At 41.2% G+C, this 21566-nt stretch overlaps 2 long non-coding RNA genes across 4 annotated transcripts in view; one reads left to right on the top strand and one right to left on the bottom strand.

Moving 5' to 3' along the window:
* LOC111930569 (uncharacterized) overlaps positions 1–21566 on the top strand; it is a 61118-nt gene that overhangs the window by 28160 nt on the left and 11392 nt on the right. For all 3 annotated transcript variants that reach the window (XR_015284537.1, XR_015284536.1, XR_015284538.1), the window contains 3 exons: positions 9700–9877; positions 13243–13466; positions 15124–19524. This is a non-coding gene — a long non-coding RNA (uncharacterized LOC111930569). The remainder of the gene's footprint in view (positions 1–9699; positions 9878–13242; positions 13467–15123; positions 19525–21566) is intronic.
* On the bottom strand, positions 1033–15216 carry LOC111930668 (uncharacterized). Its single transcript, XR_002865273.2, has 2 exons — positions 15134–15216; positions 1033–12280 (listed from the first exon to the last, which is right to left on the bottom strand). It is a non-coding gene; the product is annotated as an uncharacterized LOC111930668 (long non-coding RNA).

Genomic DNA, 21566 nt, shown 5'->3' with positions numbered 1-21566 from the left:
TATCCTACCTGCAGCTGGGTTATGAACAGAGTGCATAAATAACAGGTGTTCTGGTTTCAGTGACTCATTTCTCAGCTTCCTCAGGGTCAGTTAAGCCACTAAATATTTATCAGATGTGTTTACAATATAGGGTCTCAAATCAAAACACTATCAATGTGGAATGCCTCACATTGAGATTAACCATCCTCTTATTTGAATATCTTTCTTCTGGATCAGTGGCTGTTCTCGAATGGCCAGTGTTCATGGCTGTTCTAAAAGGCACAAAAATATCTCCTTTTCTTTCACCAAAACTTGATTTTGTTTTCCTGATGCTGCACAATGCATCTTATTGAAAAGGTTTCAAGAAGCTGAAGTGAGAAAGGGCTTGGAAACTATTTGACAGTCTTCTGTGCTTTACAGTTCTTCCCTTTCCTTCCCTCCACTTCTTCCACCATATGAGATGGACTGCATTCCATCAGTGCAGTGGGAAATGGCCAGCAGTGCTACATTTAGCCATTTGTAATAAACATACCTTGAATGATGTGAAATATTTCTACCTTGGGAGCAAAGTATGATACATTTTTTCTTCTTTTTTATTCTGCCTGAGTGAGCAAGAGACAAGAACTGAAAATCAGCTCCAGGAGTCTTGCATGACTCTGCAAAACACTGCCATTAAACTTATTTGTCCCTGGCAAAGCTGGAATAATCTGTAGTCATTTACATTCACCTTTACTGACTGAAGGCTTAATTATTGCATTCTGAGGCATATATTTTTTAGGTATAATTATATAGTTGAAGACATTTCAAGATCATAATTAACTGGAAGACTCAGAACCAAATCAATTCAAAGTCAATATGAAACATGGTTACTTCACGGGATCAAATCAGCAACTGTAAGAGAGAATTCTTCACTGAATAGGTATATTCCTAGATGATTTAGGCCTCTGTGCTGTTGAAATGGCTGTCACAGATAAAGAAAAGGCAAAAATACCCTCCTAAAGTCTGTAGAAGGCTAAAATATTAGGGAACTCACCAGACAATACCACAGAGTTTGGTAAATAGTTTAATAAGGCTACATGTTTTTTGGCATGGTGACAGGAAAACTCATTCATCTAAAAATAATGGGGTACAAAATAAATCTGAAAAAGCCTGAGAGAAATAAATCAGGTGAACACACTCTCTCATGGTAATGCAATTCTTACACATAATCCAGAAATTTATACTCAAAAAGTGTAGGAAGGTTACACAATGCTCTGTGTCATCCTGCTGGAACAATAAGCCTGGCTTTGGTGTCTACAGTTTGATATGGATTCTGAAAAATCAAAGACATTTCAGACAAGGTCCTCAAGAACGATGAAAATATTCTTCCTCATGGAACTCATGGAATAAACTACTTAAGACATTGAAACAGGTGAAAAATTACTTAAGTACCTACCTGGAGAACAGGAATTCAGTAATAACCAGATCTTTGATCTCACAAATAAAGGTGTGGCATTGTGAAGGCTCAAAAGGCTGTTTTCAGTGATTTCAAAAGGGCGAGGCTTCTCATTTCAGTGGACAGACATGGTTATTATTAAAAGTGACAGGATTGAAAGTTCATCAGTTCAGGGTTTTTCAATCATCCCTTATGACAACTGATGATTTTCATGCATGAGGTAACTGACTGTAGTGAGAAGGACACAGTTCTTTCAGCTGATAAAGGGAAAAGCCTTATGAGCAGGTTTTTGTACTGGAACCCAGACACTTCTTAGAGAAGCACAGAGCATCTCAGCTGGGTGCTGAAACAGGTTAATTCATAGGAATTTCTGAAGTCAAACCATTTTAAAACCCAAAAAGAGAGTGAGGCCTTGAAACAAGAAATGCTTGAATACGTTTGTCCATGTACACCAGTGGAGAAACAAGCCTGACACGTGATGGGTCTCTTGGTGTTAGACAGCAGTGTTGGGTTGAGAGGACAGCCCAGGGACCATCAGGCACCATCAGGTGCGTGGCCACCAGCCAGGTGCAAGGTCAGTCCAGAATGATTGTTCAGACAACAATTTGGGTAGAGGGATGCCTCCAGCATTTCTCAGGGCCTGAGTTGGCCTGAGTTCTCAAGGCTGGGTGCCTGAAATTGGGCTGAAATGGAGCTCCCAGCCCATGGACAAGGTCTGGGGGAAGGTCTCAGGCAAGGGTGGCCAAGGCCAGTAAGGTCCTTTGGGGCACTGACTGGAAGCCTCCTAAGGCTCAGCAGCTAGCATTTGTTTAGGTTCGTGCCAGAGGCTTTCTCAGGAGAGATGTTCTCAGCATGACAGCATTTTCTGTGGGTTGCTAATCTGTATCTCTCACCACCATTTCTGAGAAGGGGTCACCCATCCTTTCACAGCTTATTTGAAGAGTGATGCTCTCACACAAGCATGACGTTGTCTTCTGAGACCATGATTCCCTGATGCATAGACTCTGTTTATGAAGTGATGGCAGCTCTTGGATCACATCAGTGTTTTTATCCTGCCATTCTCCTTTCTTTATACAGCAGACAGCAGGGTTTTAGTAGTTTCCAGCACTCTGTCAAGTAAAATATCAGTGGATGACAACCTAAATTTAATCACTGCCCTTCTGTAATTTAATCTAAATACAGATCATTCTAATTCTGCAGGTTATTTTACAGTGCTTTATTATTTTGTTACAGTTTTCTAAAAACAATTTAGATTTGAGATTACAAGCATTGGCAGTTACATGACTCCTCTCCCCATAAAATTCTTGAAGTTATCTTTATTCTTTAATTAATTTTTGTGGCTTGTGTTTGGTTCTTTCTACACCAGAAGATAATTTGTTATGAATAATTGCCTATTTAGTCGCAATATTTTCTAGTAAATATATCAGAAGAAAGTGAAAATTGCTTAAGACAAATATCAGTTTCTTCAGCCAGCATAAACAAACCTATGCCTGCATTGCTCCAGGGGTCCAAACATTTCTGTAGTGCCAATAAGAGCTCTTTCATTTGACTTGGCCTGCATTTCTGGCATATATGACAAACTTAGAAATATTTCCTTTTCATTTCTTATGTTTCCAATAGCTAAGTTCTCTTTTTGTGGCTTTTGAAACAGTTTTTGTGCAACATATTGGAAACATTATCTTGGCATATTTAGACAAAAATCTCAGCTAGTATTGTGAGGATCATACATAAATCAATAGCAACAGCTGACCATACACTATTAAGATGTATTTAATATCTTACATTTTTGTTCTAGATATTGTAATACAAGAGTATAAGTAGTACTTTCCTGAGTATCTCACCTCTACCAGTAATCTGAATTGCATCTAAGATCAGACAGTTTGGTATTTTTTCTTTATCAGATCTATAGATGCACAGTCTGCCTTAAGACTTTGATTTGTTGCACTTCTGCTAAACCTTCATCAGGGACGTCCGACCTTTTGAATCAGGGCTGGATACCTGTTCCAGAAACCTCTGCAGTTTGTGCTCTCACACTACTCTCCTGTGTCTTGTGGATGGCAGCAACAACTCACAGCAGTATATCTGGTAATTTTAGAAATGTAAAAATTATTTTTGGGGGCAGATTAAGTTGTCATTTGTAGAGCCCTGCTGTTGTGAACATGACAACCAATGCATTTTTCCACAGATGTGAATTCAGTCTGAAAAAAAAGGAAGCATGTGTTCTCCTAAGTGTAGGAAGGCTGTTTGTGAAGTGCTTTTGACAATGACAAGAGTGGTTTATGATTACCTTCCATCCACACCTCATAAATTACATTCTCACTAGTAAAGACAAAAACTTGATACGCCTAACCACTAATGCCAAAGAGTCCCACTCCATTTTCTCTCATCACCATTCTGTATTTATCAATCTCTCTGAGGCAGTGACCTCTAGTTTCGACAATAAAGTTATGACAAACACGAAAATAAAAAAGAAAGTACCTTCTGGCTTCTTAAGGCAGGAAGGTGTTGGCCTCACTGTACTTTCATTTCCCTGTAAGTATTGTTGGGTGAGTGTCTGAATGAGATCTGCTATTTACGCTGAAATTTATGTATGAAATTTACATTTTAGCTTCTCTTTGCTTTATTCCATAAGCTTGAACATTTTTCAAAGCTGCCAGGAGTCTTTTGTCAACTGACTGTTTTCCTCACATCAAAGCCTCATCTATGTGTAACTTAACAGTCTCCAGACTATCAAAAAGTTGTATTTCCAGATTAAATAGCTGTAAAAAACAACTCAGATGGTGATGTTCAAAAACAATATTTCCCAACAGGGAAAGAAATGGTCAAAAAGCTACTTTATTTTCCTTTTGCATCAAGTGCAGAAAAATGTTTCCAACTCTTTTGTACAGAAAAGTGATGGGAAACATTCTCACTTTAAAGGTTTTGGACATATACAGAAGTGAAAGGTTCCACCCTTTTTTCCACTGTGTTTCATGCTCTGGCCAGGAAGTTGCACCCATGCTACCTGCTGTTTCGCTTGCTCTCCTCCTGTAGAGCAGTAACTCTGTCCTGTTCCAAAGCAGTTTCTATTTTGGGATGAAGGGTGTCCTGCTAGGAATTTGAACAGGGGGGCATAGGAGAGTGGCAAAAGGAAGAAAGTATGATTTTCTCATCTGTGTTCTGAAACCCACTGAGTCCTTGGAAGACCAACTCCAAAGCTTTTGTCCCTTTCCAACGTAATCTCTACACAAGTATTAAGTCCTAGATCCTTATTTTGTGTTGCTCATGTAACAGCTACCCCTTCACCCCTCAGCCTGGTAATGCAGCCCCTCAACTTCTCTTCCCATGTAAAAGAAGGAAAAAACCTCTAAAAGCACAAGACTCTGGGTGAACTCAAGACATTGATAGTTTTACTTGAACAAATGTTGCTGCAATGTTGAAAAGTCTACTGGTGCTTCCATTACAGTGTGGGATGGGCATGAGGAAACCTGTGCTTATGCTGCTGCTGTGCTATCACAGAGGCTGACAGCCAGACTGAAATTACCAACAAAGGTGGGCTTGAACAAACTACAGTTGTGGTACTGAAGGAGATTGTGCATGGGGATACATTTCCCCCTGTCAGTTCTGCTGAAGGGTGATGACCTGCTACAACAGGACCGCAGCAAACAGCTGGGAAGAAGTAACATAGCATCTGAGCTGTTCACTAAGAAAAGCTGAATGAGAACCCTTAAATCAGTCACAGCTTCTCATAGTTTCATTTTTCGATTTGGTCAGTTGAAAAAAATATTTTATATTTTTAGTTTTTATATGAAGTAATATTTTCCTCGATTTCTACAGTACTCTCATCATTAGCCTCTTCTACCGGTGTTAATTGAAAATAAATAAAAACATTACATGATTCTAAACCAGCTCTTGTCAGAATTAAAGTTAATTTTTTACTCTTTCTTCCAGGCACTACTTATCAATGGAGAACACTTATTTACATTTTTCTAGTTGTCTTACAAATTCACAGAGCTTTAACTCCAGCATGAGTTTTTGCTCTCTGGTTAATTTCTCCCTATGCATATTTTTTAGTGCATTTTATTGCTAATACCATGTGTGATTCAGTGGTTACTCAGCACCAGATACTCTGACAGAGTTTTGATTCATTTAGCATCTGAATTTTAACTCTACAACATTCACCACAATCCTCTGTGACCAGCAACCCAGCTGGATAAGAACCTTATAAAATACAGTTCCCACATTTTTCACTTTATACTGTTCACATTCATTGACAAACTTTCTGAAAACTATCACTGTGCAAGAGTAAAAGGGAAACTAGGATTTCACTCACCAGTCTTCTGACTTACCTTTGACATATTGCAGTACATGGGACTTTTTTTAAATTTCAGGTGGCATGGACTTGAGGTTTTGGGGGGTGGAAGTGTAAGCTCTGTTGACAGAAACTGTGGAAATCCAAGGGCTCATGAATTGCTGCATGGTAGCAACTGAGATGCTCCCAGACAGGCACTGATATATTACTATTGGTTTCTTGTCAAATGTGTTCCCCCCAGTGTAATTATGCACAGAACATGAATACATTAAACCCTTTTCAACTACTACACTTTGCCTCCTCAGCTCTTACAAACAGACCTGCAAAAAACATGCCAACATTTTTTCCTCACTTTCAAAAACCCCAGTATCTTTGCCTCCTACCTTTAAAGAAAATCAATATTTGGCAGTTGTCTTATGTTTTTGCCGTGGTTCTGATTTCCCTCTGTTTTTGGCACTGCCAACACTCTCTGCAATATGCTGCAGTGCCCTTAGTTACATTTTGGAACAGCCTTGCTAGAAATGCCAGTTCACCGAGGATTGAATTAGCATGCCTCATCTACACTGTGGACAGTTATGAGTTTTGTGCCTTTCCTAGAATTTTGTTGCAGATATTTCTTTTTAGACGGGTTATACCCATATGTAGAATGTCCCTGTTCTTTGACATGCTTCCATTTTTTGTTTTGCTCTTACATACTTTTGCTTAAATATTGCTGATGGTGCAAAAAAAACTGCATTTGTTGACTGACCAGGCGTATCGTTATGGTTATTATTTTAGTTCAGTTTCATGTTGCATTATTACTAAGTGTATTTGCCATATACAGGTTGGCTATCTGTGTTCTTTGGCTGAGTATCAATCATTTTCAGAGCCTGAAACTGGATTCTGAGCCTCCAGCTACCCAGATAAAAATAGGAACTGTAATTTGTCACAGGTGTTTGCTGGAGCAATTCCAGCAATGGACACAACACTAAAAATTGCAGAATAACATTAATTTATATGACATAGTGGGAACTCCCTCAGTCACTATCTGGGATCTGTTTCTAGAGTCCTACGATTTGTGACCCTGTGCAACCTTCCATGCTAATTTCTAGGCATCGCTGTTGTAAATATATCTTTATCTCCACTTGAGAATTTTGAAATCCAGTTACAATCAATACTTAATCCTTCCTCCCATTGTGGATTTTATAGTAGGAGCCTTAGACCAGGTGACACAGAATCATGGATTTGCAGAATCAGGTAGACCAGAAGTGGATGACACGCCACTCATCCACCCTGCTCAAGGCAGGACTAATCAGATCAGGTTCCTCATATTTGTGTCCAGTTGAGTCTTGAACATGTCCAAGGATGAAGTGTTTTTCCCATACTGTCTCTGGGTCTCTTCCAGTACTGAAACAAACTCACAGTAAAAACCCCTCAAATTGTATCTAAACGTTCCCCCTTGTAGCCACTGCCTCTCATCCAGTTGCTGTGCATCTTCAAGAATAGTCTGGCTCTGTCTCCTTTATGTCTTCTGATCAAGTAATTGCAGACACAAAATTTAGCTGCAGATTTTCCCCCAGATCTCTGTTTTCCAGGCTAAACAGGTCCATCACCCAGCGCCTTTCCTCATAGGTCATGTGCCTTAGCTCCAGAGCAGCTTTCTGGCCTCCTCAGGAGTCAATCCAGTATGTACAAGTCTTTTATTTATTTGAGACCCCCAAAGTGGGCACGCTATTCCAGGCACAGTCTCACATGTGACAAATACAGAAGAAGGGGTCAACTCTCTGGATCTGCTGACTGCAGATCTCCCTAATACAATACCCAGGATGCTGTTGGTTTTCCCAGCCACAAGGTCACATTGCTGGCTCAGCTTCTTCTCATCCAGGATTGCCAGGTCCTTTTCAGAAAGCTGTTTCCCAGTCAGCCAACCTTCATTCTGTATTGTTGCATTAGTTTATTCCATCCCAGGCGCAAGGCTTTGTATTTGCTTTTGTTGAACATCGTGAAATTCCTATCAGCCCATTTCTCCATGCTCTCAAAGTCCCTCTGAATCGCAGAGACTGCTTCCCCCAGTTAGGTCTCATCTGCACACTTGTGGAGAATGCACTTTCTCCCATCAGCCAGGTCATCAATGAGGTGATTAAACACTGCTGTCCCAGTAGGGCTTCCTGAGGGACACCAGTAGCTAATGGCCATCATACGATTGACTTTGTGTCACTGACCACAACCTGCTGAGCCCAATATTACAGCCAATTTTCCACTCACCTTATCATCCCTTTTTCTAGCCCATATCTCACCAGTTTGCTGATAAGAAGCCAACAGGAGATTGTGACAAAGCTTGCCAAAGTCAAAGTATGCAACACACATTTCCCTCCTCTTGCACACAACATTATCATAGAAAAGAAATTAGGTTGGTCAGGCATGGTTTGCCCTTGATATATCTATGCTGACCGCTTACAGCCACCTTCTTGTCCTTCATATGTTTAGCAAGAGCTTGCAGGAGGATTTCCTTCATAACTGTCTCAGGAACTGAGGTGAGGCTAACCAGCCTGGAGTAACACAGATGCTCCTCCTGAGTATGGGTGCAATTCTGCCTTTTTGTAGTTATTGGGAATCTCCCTGCTTTGAAACTGTCTTGACTTTTCAAAAATGTAACCAGCATCACAGTGACATTACCCAGATCCTCCAGCACCCTTGCATGCATCCCATGTGAATGTCTAAGTGGGTTAAGTACTCCCTGATTCCATCTTCTCCTACTGTGGGTACTACATCATGCCTGCAAACTGCTAGAAGGCTTGCGGAGCTGGAGGGCCAAGGGGCAGACTTGCCAAGGAAAATTGAGGAAAAAACGCATCAAGTACCTGAGATCTTTTCCATATCCCTTGTCATAGGATTCCCTGTTCCACTGAGCAATGTCCATTCTCCTTGTTCTACATTCTCATTGGTCTTTCTGCTACTGCTGCACTTAAAGAAACCTCTGTTATTGCTTTTCTCCTCCCTTGCTACTTTAAACTGGACTTGCACATTGGCTTTCCTGACTGTATTCCTATACACTTGAACGGCGTCTGTTCATTCCTCCCAAGCAGTCTGTCCCTGCTTCCACCTGCTGTGTACTTCTTGTGTTTGAGCTCAGGCAGGAGCTCCATGTTCATCCATGCTGGCCTTGTGCCACCCTTGCTCAACTTTCTGAACATTGTGCGCTGTTCTTGTGTTCTGAGGATGCTGTCTTTGAAGATCAGCCAGCTCTCCTGGGGCCTTTTGCCCTGCAGCACAATTTTCCATGAACAGACTCCCTGAACAGACCTAAATCTGGTCTTCCGAAGCCCAGAGCTGCATTTCAGCTATTTATTTTGCTCACTTCTCTTAGGGTCCTAAACTCCACAGTCTCACAGTTGCTGCTGTCAACATTGCCCTTGACCTCTAGGCCCAACATCCCTTCATTGATTCACTGGTCAACTGCATCAAGCAAAAGTTCTCAATGTAGTCCGCAAATCCAATGGATTGTTTGTGCCATATTTTCCTTCCAGCAGATACTGTCGCTGTCAGAGTCATCTGTAACCACCCTTGCCTCTAATTCTGAGGCTTTCCTCAGCAGCCCAAAGAAGGACTGATCTACCTTCTCTTCTTGACCAAGTCATCTGTAGGGATATCTTCTACAACACTGCCTGTGCAGGTCCATCCCCTGATCCTTACTCTTGTGGCGACAAAGTTCAGCTGGTCTGGGAGCAGATGTGGGAGCTTTTGTGGCATTGGGTGGTAAATGGCAGGACATTAGCATGGCATCATGTGCCAGAGCACTTCATTGGGAACCTGTCAGTATTATCAGCACTTCATCAATGACTGATGCTGGCAGACACCAGCTGAGATGGGAAGCAGAGGCCACAAAGTGAAATTTGTACTGGCAGAACTCAGTTTCACATCGCAACACCCAAATTTAAGTGGTGGTTATATAAGGAGTCTGATCTTGAGGTATCGACACAAGTTTTATCTGCAATGTGATGCATCTCATTTCTAGGTAAGGCAGCTGAAAAAAGAGCCGTGGAAACAGGTTACATTTTATCAGTGAAAAAAAGGGAAAGAACCCTCCAGCTGGAAGATGATAAGTAATAAAATGCTCACTGTAGAGCTGTAAGCATTTGAGAACCTCTAAGAGCCAGCTACAGAGAGTCTTTCTGGAAAAAGTCCCATGAGAGGTGAGTACCTCTACAAAGCATAAAGTTTGTGCTGAGCTGGGGGCGATCCAAAGCCCCCAAGGATGAGCTGGTTTGGTATAACACACACTGCTATAGCAACGTAACTGGAGCCATTCAACATGATTCAGGAATTTAAGTCTATACATAGACCACTGCAGAGAGCTTTAAAGTCTAATGAAACAAAAAAACCCAACCTTTTACTAGCAATCATTAATATGGATCTAAATTTCGTTTCTGAAGCTCAGTGGCATTTAAATGTACAGGTATTGTAAGACAATATATGTATTGCTATGTTGCACTATCTTTTATTGCAGGAGAAACTAATTCCCATGTTTTAAAATTTCTTTTAAAACTATTTACATTCCCCAGAATGTTAAACAATAATATTACATTTCAGATAATATTTTTCTTTCAAGTAAATGCCATAGGCCAAAATACAACACTTGTTTTCTCTCGGAGGTCTGTCAAGATTTTATGGGTCAGATATAAATTTTTTGATTTTTTGCTTTTTTCCTTTCTGCTCTAAATGTGTATGTGTATTTGCTTTTCCTTCAGACATCTCCTTGTTACACAAGTCAGAAAAAAACTTGGCAAGCTGGTGTTTCTTGTTATCTTTCTGTTTTAGTCTCTCTTCCTTCTTTATTTTATTTTAGTTGTTTATGGGGGCTCTCTTTAACTCTTACAGTCCCTGGTCAAACTCCAATTACCTGCCCAGCTCCTTGAACTTTACTTCTGCTTGCTGTTTGCTTCAACTAAAAAGCCAGCTGCTTTCTCCTGAGATTATTTCTCAAACCCCAGGAAATCTACCCTCAACTTACCAAAGGTGATAAATGCTTCTCACTCTGCCTCTATGTTGCTATCTAGAAGAACTATTCCTGGACATTCCTATAAACCTGCTGGTCTTGTTCTCATCTTCTGTCAGCAGGGCTGAATTCAGGCTTTTCCCCATCTTTTTCCTTCATTATTCAGGACTTGGCTGACTGTTCACTTGTGCTCCCTATTTCAGTTTAAGGTTCTGATTGTTCAGATATTTTGGAAGTCAGTACACTGACCCTAGAGTTCATAATTTCTCCGGCAAACTTGGGTCATACATACCTGTGCACAGAATGTAGCTCTTTAAAATAAAGAAGTGTTTTTACATAAAAGGAAGTATGTTTTTAGGTACATTGATGTATCTGTTATAACAACAGAAATGGTTCTCCTTATCACAAAAGGTAGCTAGTGCCTTTTCCACTGGAATCCACAGTAATATTATTGATGTTAATTAATATTATTTCTAAAAGACACTTTTGCAAAATTTCATGATCCAGTGAATGACAGTTACTACAAGCAACTGTAAAATATTAAGCTCTTTCACAAAAGCCCATACTAATACCAAATGACACTCCATCTACTGTATGTACTATAAAATCACCCTTTGTGATGGTGGATAATAGCAGGGTTTTACTGTGCAGGTGGTTTATGTTGTCAACAAGAACTCACAATAAAAACACAGCATTAAGATCAGGCTGACATTAGGAATGAATGCAGATTGTCAGGTACAATCTGGCAGCTAACTTAAATCACAAAATCGATTGAAACACATTTCTCCTTGCATGTTTTTTGAGTATTTATATCCTATTATGTTCCTTGATCTGCTGAACCCCACTTTATTTTCTCATTCTGGGGTTTCAAAAATGGTCTTTGCAAGAAGGGCGTCAGAGGAGCATGTCCTAATTCAGGAAAATCACCCTCCTCCCTCCCAAAACTAAAGGGTCTTGGGGAAGACCATTCTGAGATCTTGCTGCTGTAAAGAACAGCAATATTAGCTTTGCATTCCTGTCTGGAGGGTGTATGACTGATGTCTAGGAAGACCCTGGCTAACTTGCACAGCTGTAGGTAAAGAGACCCAAGTGATACCTTACCATAGTTTACAGAAGCTTCAGCTTTCACTTCAGCTAAATTCCAATTTTGTGATTTTTTTTTTTTTTAATGTTTTGTGCTGGTTTGTTTTACTTATGGAGCTGTTTATGTAAATGTGTAAGCTATTATTCAATATTGCTTCATACTGAAAAAACACACCAAAAAACCCAGCTTGATTTATCTTCCATTATGAATGTACCACATTCTTCCTATAGTATCTCTCTCCAAAAATCACACAGCCTGGAACTGTTTCTGATAGTTTTACTCAGAGTTCTGTGCCTCCTTACAGATGAGAAAGCCCCATTTATTTCAATGATGCCACCCCTGGGTAGAAATGTACTCAGTATAAATTAAGCCATCCAAAACCTGGGTCAGTGACACTGTTAATTATTTATGGCAGGCTTTCGGTGCATCCTTCTCATAGAAACAATCTCTAACAATATCAACTTAGGACTTTATGGAAAATTTTTTCAGCATGTATCACAGGCACTTTCAGAACACCTGTAGCAAAAGGTATGAGGCTATTAAAACAGTTCTTTGCTCCAAAGACAGAAAATACATAGTGCCCACCCCAACTCATACAAGCACAGGTGATTAAGCTGACCAAATTATGTTCTCATGTATTTCAGTGAAATCCTAATAATTTCACTCATTTCAGGAGGCTATCTCTAGTGTCAAATATTGTAGAGGAGAATCTAAGCAGTATGTATGCATGAGAGATACAGATTCATTAGTGTCAGAAAATTACTTTAGTGTAGTGCCTGAAAATGACTTCCTCACTTGTTAAGCCTGCATTGCCAGGAGGAAGATATTTACTTTAAACAAAACCCAAACTTGGAGGTGAAGATTTCTCATGATCAATCTTGTCAGCTTGAAAGACATCCTTTTTTAGTTTCCTTCCTCCCACCACATGCCCACTATACACAAGTCTCACAGATTAGAAAATATTGCTTTGTAACATGGATTCATGACAAGTTTTTTTTCATCCAAATTAACCTTTGCAAGCTCCATTACTTTCTTGTCAACTTTCTGGTTACTGTCATCATCAGATTTCTGAAGGTTTACTTATATTTGAACAATACAAAACTGCAACAGGCACTTAATCACTCTAGTCAGAGCTCTGGAAGAATGCTGTCATGAATATTGAGTGGGGACATGCTGGTATATGTTACAAAATGGTAATGACAGAGGTTTCTTTCTGCAGCTGTCCAGGCTTGTTGCCTCATAGGGAGAAGAAGCACTCTCTCTCCTCATATCCACTTGTATCACAAGATGAAGGCAAACTGCTCTAGAAAGACTTTTAACAGGGTTTTAAGCAAGAAATCCTGTTTGTAGAATATGTAAGCTAAGGACGAGAAATTCTGCATTAAACATCTAAATAGGTCCTTCAACAAGCTAGAACCGAGCAAGTAATTTAGTATTTTCTTTGGAGAAAGGAAGTAAATATTTTTTTTCCTCTCAAGTTCTTCAAATGCAGATTGAATATGAGCCTGAGGACAGGGAGATGGTCAGCTGCCTCTGAAAAGCCAGGAAAAGCTGTTAAGATGAACTAGGAGCTGGATTCTGAGAAGGCCTGGTTTCATGATGAAAGGAAGGCTTCAACTGCCAGCAGTCCAAAAGTCTGACTTACAGGAAAACACACATTTGAATTTCTCTCCACCAGTCAAGTTTTTGCTCTTGAAATAAGGTATGTTAATGATTATTGTATGAATTAAACAAGCAATGGTATCCCAGGAGCTTAGAAAGCTTAACTGTTGGTCATGTTATAGGGTTACACTTAAAAGAGCTGCAAGGTTAATCTGAAGTGATAAGAACACGTTTGATGTCTTATTCAAAAAAATTAACAAAGTGGGTTCCAAGCATTTCTAGAGGTGTGAACCACAACTCTGATAATATTGTTGATTGCCATAACATATCTGAGATATCTCCAACATACAGGTTACTCTATGTAAAATTTCCAAGGACAATGTTTGTCAAGAAGAAAGACACAAATTTAGTTAGTCTTGCTTGTGCTTTAGCTTCTCTGGTACCTCTTTCTTCAGATAAAGGGAAAGGTATAACTGTGGGTCTGCACAGTCTGATGAAACATCTAAGCACTTTGATGTGAAAACTTTGGCTTGTTTAAAATCACACTGAAAACAGCTACTGTTAATGTGTGTAAGACATTTATTGTAAATGTAGTGTCTATTGTGGAAAGATGTCCTTTTCAAAAAATGCTAGTTCTGACCATGAAAGCAAAAGGCAATATACAGTTTGTGAGTTTGCTACAGTAAAGGGGATATCTGAAATTGTAAGCAATTTCTCTTTTTTTTTAACGATCTTTTATTTCACCAGAAATTAAATCAGTGGATATGTTCACCACATCTCCATGAAAATTCCTTTCAAACTTTAACTTTACATCTCTCTGCTTAGATTTATTTCAGATAATCACAGCATTTTTAGATACTGTGCTTGAAGATTATTTTGTAAAACTGCTGGTTTTGTCAATCAATCCATAATATTTTTTCTGACTTTCTCAAATGCCAAACACATTTGAACTCCTACATTTTCTTTAAAATACAGGTTTTTAAGCAATGGTAAAAATAATTACTGTCATCTCACGCAGCTCAGTAACTGCATAAAAATAAATTCTATTTTTTACATTGCTTAACTTACACTTGCATCAGCCACAAACAGTGTTTTCCTAGGTACTGAAAGTAGAGACTAGAGGTTCTTCTGGCCATACCAGCTGAGACATTCGCTTATACTCAAGAGATTCCATGCACAAAGCTTATTCCTGCACCCTAATGAAAGGCTTGGTTACACATTCAAACTGAATGTGGTATGGTTCTCAGAAAGGGTAACAAATGGAGAGTTTAAAGAGCTCCCTCCCTGACAAGATCTCAGTAGAAGTTTCTGGGCTCAGGGACCACAGTCCTACCAAAGCACAAGGCAGTACCCAGCTGTTGCTCCAGCCCTGAGGCCAGGCAGCATCATGCAGAGGGAGATTTTCAAATGATTGATGGCGAGTGGAGCTTCAGTGCCTAATTGATGCTTATAACTTTGGGGAAAAAAATCCCCAGCTTTCAGTATCTTTGACAACTGGGCTCAATTTTCTTTGCTCACAACAACCCCAAAAATGCTGCTAGGTGCATCTGAAGGAATCCTGTCTGGCAGGAATGATGCATAGGCACCTCATTCCCTCAGTGTGCCCGCAATGATCCAGTTCGACCCATTGAAAATCCACACTAAAGGCTGTAATGTCCTGCTAATGAATTGTTCTCTACAGAACATTTTCCTATCCCTTATTGCTTAAAGTGACCACCTCTTTGCTGATCTGCAAAAACTACTCTGCTCTGTATCAGGGCTGGATACCTTTGGAAGCTGTGCCTGTTGAAATCCTTCTGAGGATCAATTACTCCCAAGAGAATTAATTCAGGATCTGATCCCACCACGTCCTGCATGCCCTTGGCTCCCAACTGTGGAGATGCTCAGTGACAGGTAGAATAAAAAGACCTCAAGGCCTGCTCCTTTGGTCTTGCAAAAATCAACTGCAGAACTTCAAATGTCTTGTGCTGGCAAAGGATCAGAGTCTTCCTGGGAAGAAGAGGTTACAAAAGAGCAAATCTGTGTTATCTTTGCACAAAAGATTGCTCGGTGCCACTGCGTAATGCGAAAACTCACCAGAAATTTTCTTCAGGCTTACACACAAAATAATTTTACACAGAGAATACTATAATAATGGCTAGTAGTGTATCTCCAAAATACCATGTAAAATACATAAGGCTGAGATCAATGGTGACAAAAACCACGGAAATGACAGCTTTTCAGTTCAAACAAAGCACAGTGTTAAAATTCTGGTGGGTGCATTTGGAAACAAAAATGGTCAGCTTCTGACTGATGGAGTCACCTCCCTGGCTGAGTGTCAAAATAGGTCAATGGAGCTTTCTTTTCACAATAGCTAGAAGTAAATGGAAACTTTGCTGTGCTCCAGCCTAGATCAGTAGGGAAAGAGACATTCTCCCTGACATGTAGCTTTTATATTTGTTACATGATACTCCGTGATATTGAATAACAGCTGGCAGGTTTTCAGCAAAAGAAAAGACTCTTGTCCCCGCAGATGGCACCACCCCTTGCATGCTCGCACCTCAAACCTTACAGCCCAGCGATGTAAAACATTGCAGCACCTCAAGGTTCAGCTCAGCCAAGCGTGGCAAGGTCAGTCAGCAGAGCAGGAGGAGGGCAGGGAAGGAGGGTGGGGGTGGAGACGGCAGCCTGACCATAACTCTAGCCACAAGGGCTCAGTTTCTAATGGCAACAATCTCAAAAGCTTCTCTGTGCACAGCTTCATAATTAAGTGTTAAATAAAAGTGCTGTTCTGTGAACACTGCATCCTCCCTTACAAATTCTGACTTCATCTTCAGACCTGGTAGTCTATTAAATAATTCAGTCTGAAAATTCCTAGCACTTAAGCAGAGACTGTAAAATTAAGACATAGTCTGGATCTCAACCCTGTTAAACACAGTGATTTCCTTCACCAAGTACAGCTTGTGATCACCATGCTCCTACTACTTGGAACCACATTTCAATGTTAATACATTGCTAGAACATTTTCTAAATGCATGTCTAGCTTCATTGTGGAAAGACAGACTTGATCAGAGTAATAGATTACAGACACGGGATGTGTGCACAGAAAGGTGTAAGTGGAACGAAGGTCAGAAAAGAAGTGTAACTTCTTTTTCAAACTTACAGCAGAGTTTTTCCCAAACATGAAATATAATCCTTTTAAAAACAGACTTTCAGTCACACAAAAAATCTGCAACAAAGCAAGACTACCAGCAAAAGTAGTATTTGAGTATTTTTAAAGGAAATGCAGAACTCGTATCATAGTAGTGAACTATAAAGTAATGCCTCAAAACATCTAAATGAGAACATATTATTCATCAAAATGCTTTCATGATTACAATTAGCACAAACACATTCGTGATGCTTCCAAACATTAGTGGGAATGTTGATATGTTTACATCTGTGTAACAGAGATTTGTGTATTTTCCATGGAGCAAACTATTATTTTCCAAACAGTGTAGGAACAGGACAGCAGACATCACAAACAATGGTTGATCTACTGTCTGGTTTATAGCTATCACTATTTTTATGCTTTTAGAGAGAATTATATATAATCCACATTAGAGTGAGATTTTAACATTTAATGCGGGATTCCACCACATTACAGATGCTACAAAACTGTTCTGTGCATGCCCTGGACACACATATTTCAGTACAGGGTGGATTAGTGCGCTGAATGAGGTGTGGTTCAGAGAGTGGTTACGGCAGAGCTTACTTCTCCTATTTGAATTCCTCAGGTACAGGTGCACCCATGCTGCCCTACAGCACCGTATCTGGTTCCTCCGCTAGCTGCTGAGTTTTTTCGGCTCTCCCTTTTCCTTTTGTGCCTATGTGTGTGCCTCTAGGTGTGGTGCTAATGAAGGGAGGAGGGGAGGAAGAAAAGAGGGTAGGGCTCCGTATGTCTTCCACGACCCTCATAAAGCTTCTCCAGAGCTAAAATAACGGTAATATTTTTCGTCTTGTTTTTGGGGAAAAGGACTAACATTAATTAAACAAGGCGGATTTTTTTTTCCATTCAGCGAGAGGCGTTCATTGGAGAGTTTTGGCTTCTAGCCACTGAAAGAGGGAAAAAAAAAAAAAAAAAAAAAAAAAAAAAGGAAAATCACCGCACCACCTCATATGGCTTCTGCACAAAGTAAAGCTAATACTCTTAGATTTTTTTTTTTACTTGTCCAGCCACCCCCGGGCTGCCCTTTTGTCCTGCGGGTGCGGGAGGGCCGCCCGGGCCGAGGCGGAGTGAGGCGCGGGGAGCTTCAGCTTCCCACGGGACGCGGCGCTGCGGCTCCGTCCCCTCCCTTCTCCCGGCCGCCGGCTCTAACCCGCCCTTCCCTCCGGGCCCGTGCCGCGACCCTCCTCTCGGCACCGGAGCGAGTTCCGTGCGGGGCCGGATGGAGCCGCCTTTGTCCGCCCCGCACCCGCCGCGCATAACAACGACCCCGGCCCGCCCGGGCCCACAGCCGCGCCACGGCCCCGCCCCCGGGTTGCCGCGGCAACGGCGGGGCTGAGGGCGGCGGCGGCCCTTCCCTTCCCTTCCCTTCCCTTCCCTTCCCTTCCCTTCCCTTCCCTTCCCTTCCCTTCCCTTCCCTTCCCTTCCCTTCCCTTCCCTTCCCTTCCCTTCCCTTCCCTTCCCTTCCCTTCCCTTCCCTTCCCTTCCCTTCCCTTCCCTTCCCTTCCCTTCCCTTCCCTTCCCCTCCCCGCTCAGCTCCCGCCCGGGCCGCTGCGCTGCCCCCATCGCCGCGCTGAGCGGTCGCATGAGCGCAGGCTGCGGCGCCCCGAGGCAGTGGGGTGCCCCCAGATGGCAGTCCTGTTTCTGTGCCCTTGCTAGGCTAAAGCGATGGAGACACTGCTGCCGCTGCGCTCTGCTGAGTGCTGCTAAGCGCCCCCTTTCCCTAATGCAGCTGGAGGGCTGACACAAAAATCGCATCTCCAGAGGTTTCCGCAGCGTCTCGCTGCCCTTCCCCGGCTCGCTCGGGTTAGCTGAGGGCTCCGCACGCTGAGTAAGGGACAGGCGGCTGAGCTGCTTTTCAGCTGAAAAGCGCGGGCAGCTGTGCCCGGGTGCTGGTGATGCCAGGTTGAGCCCTTGCCGATGACTCACTGTGTGTGGACATCTGCTCGGGGAGCTGCTGCGCTCCCTCCTGTGTCCTGGAGCTGATTTCCGTACTGACGTTTTTCAGCTCCAGACAGATTTGTATTTAGAAACGATTTTCTGCTGGGAAGAGTTAAATTGCCGGCTTTGTACAGTTATATAATATTTTCTAGTTTTTATGTGTTGGGATTTTTTTCCCCTTTAAGATTTGTCATCGCAGACCAAAAATAAAGCAGAAGAGAGCAGGAAAAAAAAAAAAAAATCTGGGCTGAACTGCACTATGAGATCATTCGTGGGATAGGTTTTGATTTGGTAAGCCATTTAAGATGAAATTGGAGAGAGAGAGGAAAAAAAGAGGGTAGGAGATTAAACGGTACTTTTAAAAAAAGGTAAAAGTCAGCAAAAATAAGACTTAAGCTAAATAGCATAAATTAATTTCATTAGGAATTGTGCTAGTGCAAAAGCAATAAGCAGTTCAGTCTGAGAGGGGGCTGTGTACCCTTCAAAAGAATCGTGTTATGTGCGCTCAGTCATAAATTAAAGTGAAACCCTGGCACTCGAAAGAGTGGCACTGCTTTCCTGTGTGCTTTCATTGTATCTCATGACTTAGCGTATCATGTCATTTGCATTACATAATGCCTAAAGAACCCCAAAATACTAATTCTCTTAAGAGATTGCTGTTTATTTAAATACCTGATCCCGAGCATTTAAGAGGGTGATACCAGCTAATCCTAATGATTAATGATCCTAATGTCTGATTTCCTAGGTAGATGATGTTAGGGAGCATTTGTATTTTAAAAAATGCCACTCTCAGCTGACTTTCTGGTTGTACTTAGCAATGTATTGGTATTGTACTTAGCAAGGTTGCTATCATACGGAATGAATGAAAAGTGACAAAAAGCAGAGACTGAAGAAGAGCACTGGGAATTTTAAAATACTTTCGGCTCAGCACTACCATTTTTCTCTTTCTCTGTATTCTCACCAGCAGCTTAACTACTGCAGGCAAACCAGGTTGTGCAGGTGGAGGCGGTGTTTAGCAAGGCACGCTGCTTTAGTAAGTCACCTGTAAAACAAGATGATGTGCAATGTTTGGATAGATGCAGTTGTTCTTACTATTTTCTTTGTCAGCTGCATTGTCTGAAGTGCAGCTTGAGTATCCACCTATGAGTTAAGCAGTAAGTGTTCTGTCAGTATTCATGAAGCTGGGATAGTCCTCCTTTGTGAGTTACTTGTTAAAAGCACCTCTTTTTGCCAAGCAAATCAAGACAAGTCATGCCAACATTTTTTTTTTCCTGTGACACTCTGTAAAAAGGGAATATTAAATTAGGGTGTTACAAAAGTATATATGGGTATGGTGGGGAGCGAGGGGCAGTGTCTGGAGAAGCTTCAGAGAAACACAGAGAAGGTCCAGCTGGGATGCTGATGAGGTCATAAGAGAAACAGAACTGAAAAAGAATCTAGAAACCTTACCAGGGACCTACTGCTTACCCCAACATTTCAAAATGGAATTTTAACTTGGAGAAATAAGTACAAAAATGAATTACCTATTCTCTGTGGTTCCCAAGGTATTTGAGAATGCCTTTAATGTTTCCACTCTAAAAGAGGGTTAGTTCTTTTCTCTGCACACTGAATTTCAAAGGCAGTCCCCTAGAGTGAGGTTCAGCTTTGGCTTCAAGCACAGAAATTTAGTTATGGGAATGTGAGTGAGGTATCTTAACTTTCCATTGCAAAGAGTGGCGGTGGGTTTCATGTTCCTCCACAGGAGCCATTTGAGCCTCGTGCTTTCAAGCATCAAAAAGAGGCCTTTGGATACAGCACCATGTGACTTTGGGAGAGACAGCTAGAGGCCAGGCAGGGTTAGCTAAGACAACCCCAATGGCACAGGATGCCTGTTGAGGCAACTGAAGCTAACCCAATACACTCAAAGGAATTTGTACCCTAAAGGTACTTTGAATTTGGTCAGCTAAGTAAGTTTGTGTGCTCCACTGGTTGCACTGGCAAGACGTGTAGTGACCACAATACATGGTGTGGACACCTAGCTCACACCAAGGTGTCTATGCTTAGGACCTTAAATTCAAGTGTTGAACTCTATCCTTGCAGACCTAAGTCGCTTGACTAAACACTTGTGTGTGGCATTCTGTGAGACAGCACTGTCAGTTATCACATGGGACTCCTAAGACCCACATCTTTTGGAGTGGCAGCAAGTCCATGCACTCAGCCTGTCTGGAATTCCTTGCCTCTGAAAACTCAATTTGTCAATCATTTTCTGAGAAAACACCCCTCTTTAAGTTTACCTTTTCCCATCCACGGAGATGTTTTATATACAGCCTCAGTCTTTTCTAAAAATTCAAAGCTATCTAAGCCTACATATGAAAGAACTAAAACAAGACCTTTATTTTCCAGATTCTTTATTGCTATAGAAAGCAGACCTTTGCTATATGGATAAAAAGGGTGGGGAAGGGAACCTGGGTGGCATTTAAGAAACTGAAAAAATATGAGAAGATAAAAAACTTGTTGCCCTGTGAAGTTAAATATTGATCAAAACCTTTACAACACAGTGCTGAAAGCATGTACCTTGAGTGGTTTCATTCAGGAAAATATTGCAATTGAAGAAGGGTGAAGGAAAATCAGACAATAAGAGCAAAGTAAAAGTATACCAACACTGAGAAGAAGTCGGGGAAAAAATAACAAGCAAACATGCTTTTCTAAAAAGGCAACACAGAGAAAGAAAATCTGGTACATATAGGACATATCTTCAGAGACTATTCACTGTTGAACTTAACATAAATTTGAATAGAAGGGAGGGAGAAAACCCATCCCTACCTGTAGAGATCTCCTACCACTTCTTTCCATTATGACATTTCTTCATATCCATTCCCTTGGAGAAATCTTGTCACTGATAGCTCCAGAATTTCTCTTCTTCTTCCACCTTTTTTACCTCTGAAAATGAAAAAAACTTCCTCTACCTTCAGAAGACTTCTTTTATGTGACAGAAAGTCGGGTCATCTTTTTATTCTTTTCAATGTTTTATGAGAAGCTTGGCAGGCTTCAGAGATTCTTTAAGTTTTAGGACTGCCAGAGAAGCAACTCAACCTT

Source organism: Cyanistes caeruleus, chromosome 3 (genome assembly GCF_971803275.1).
Source record: "Cyanistes caeruleus chromosome 3, bCyaCae1.hap1.1, whole genome shotgun sequence".
Lineage (NCBI taxonomy): Eukaryota > Metazoa > Chordata > Aves > Passeriformes > Paridae > Cyanistes > Cyanistes caeruleus.
The sequence above is the reverse complement of the archived record's forward strand: the minus strand, read 5'-3'. Positions and strand labels throughout refer to the sequence as shown.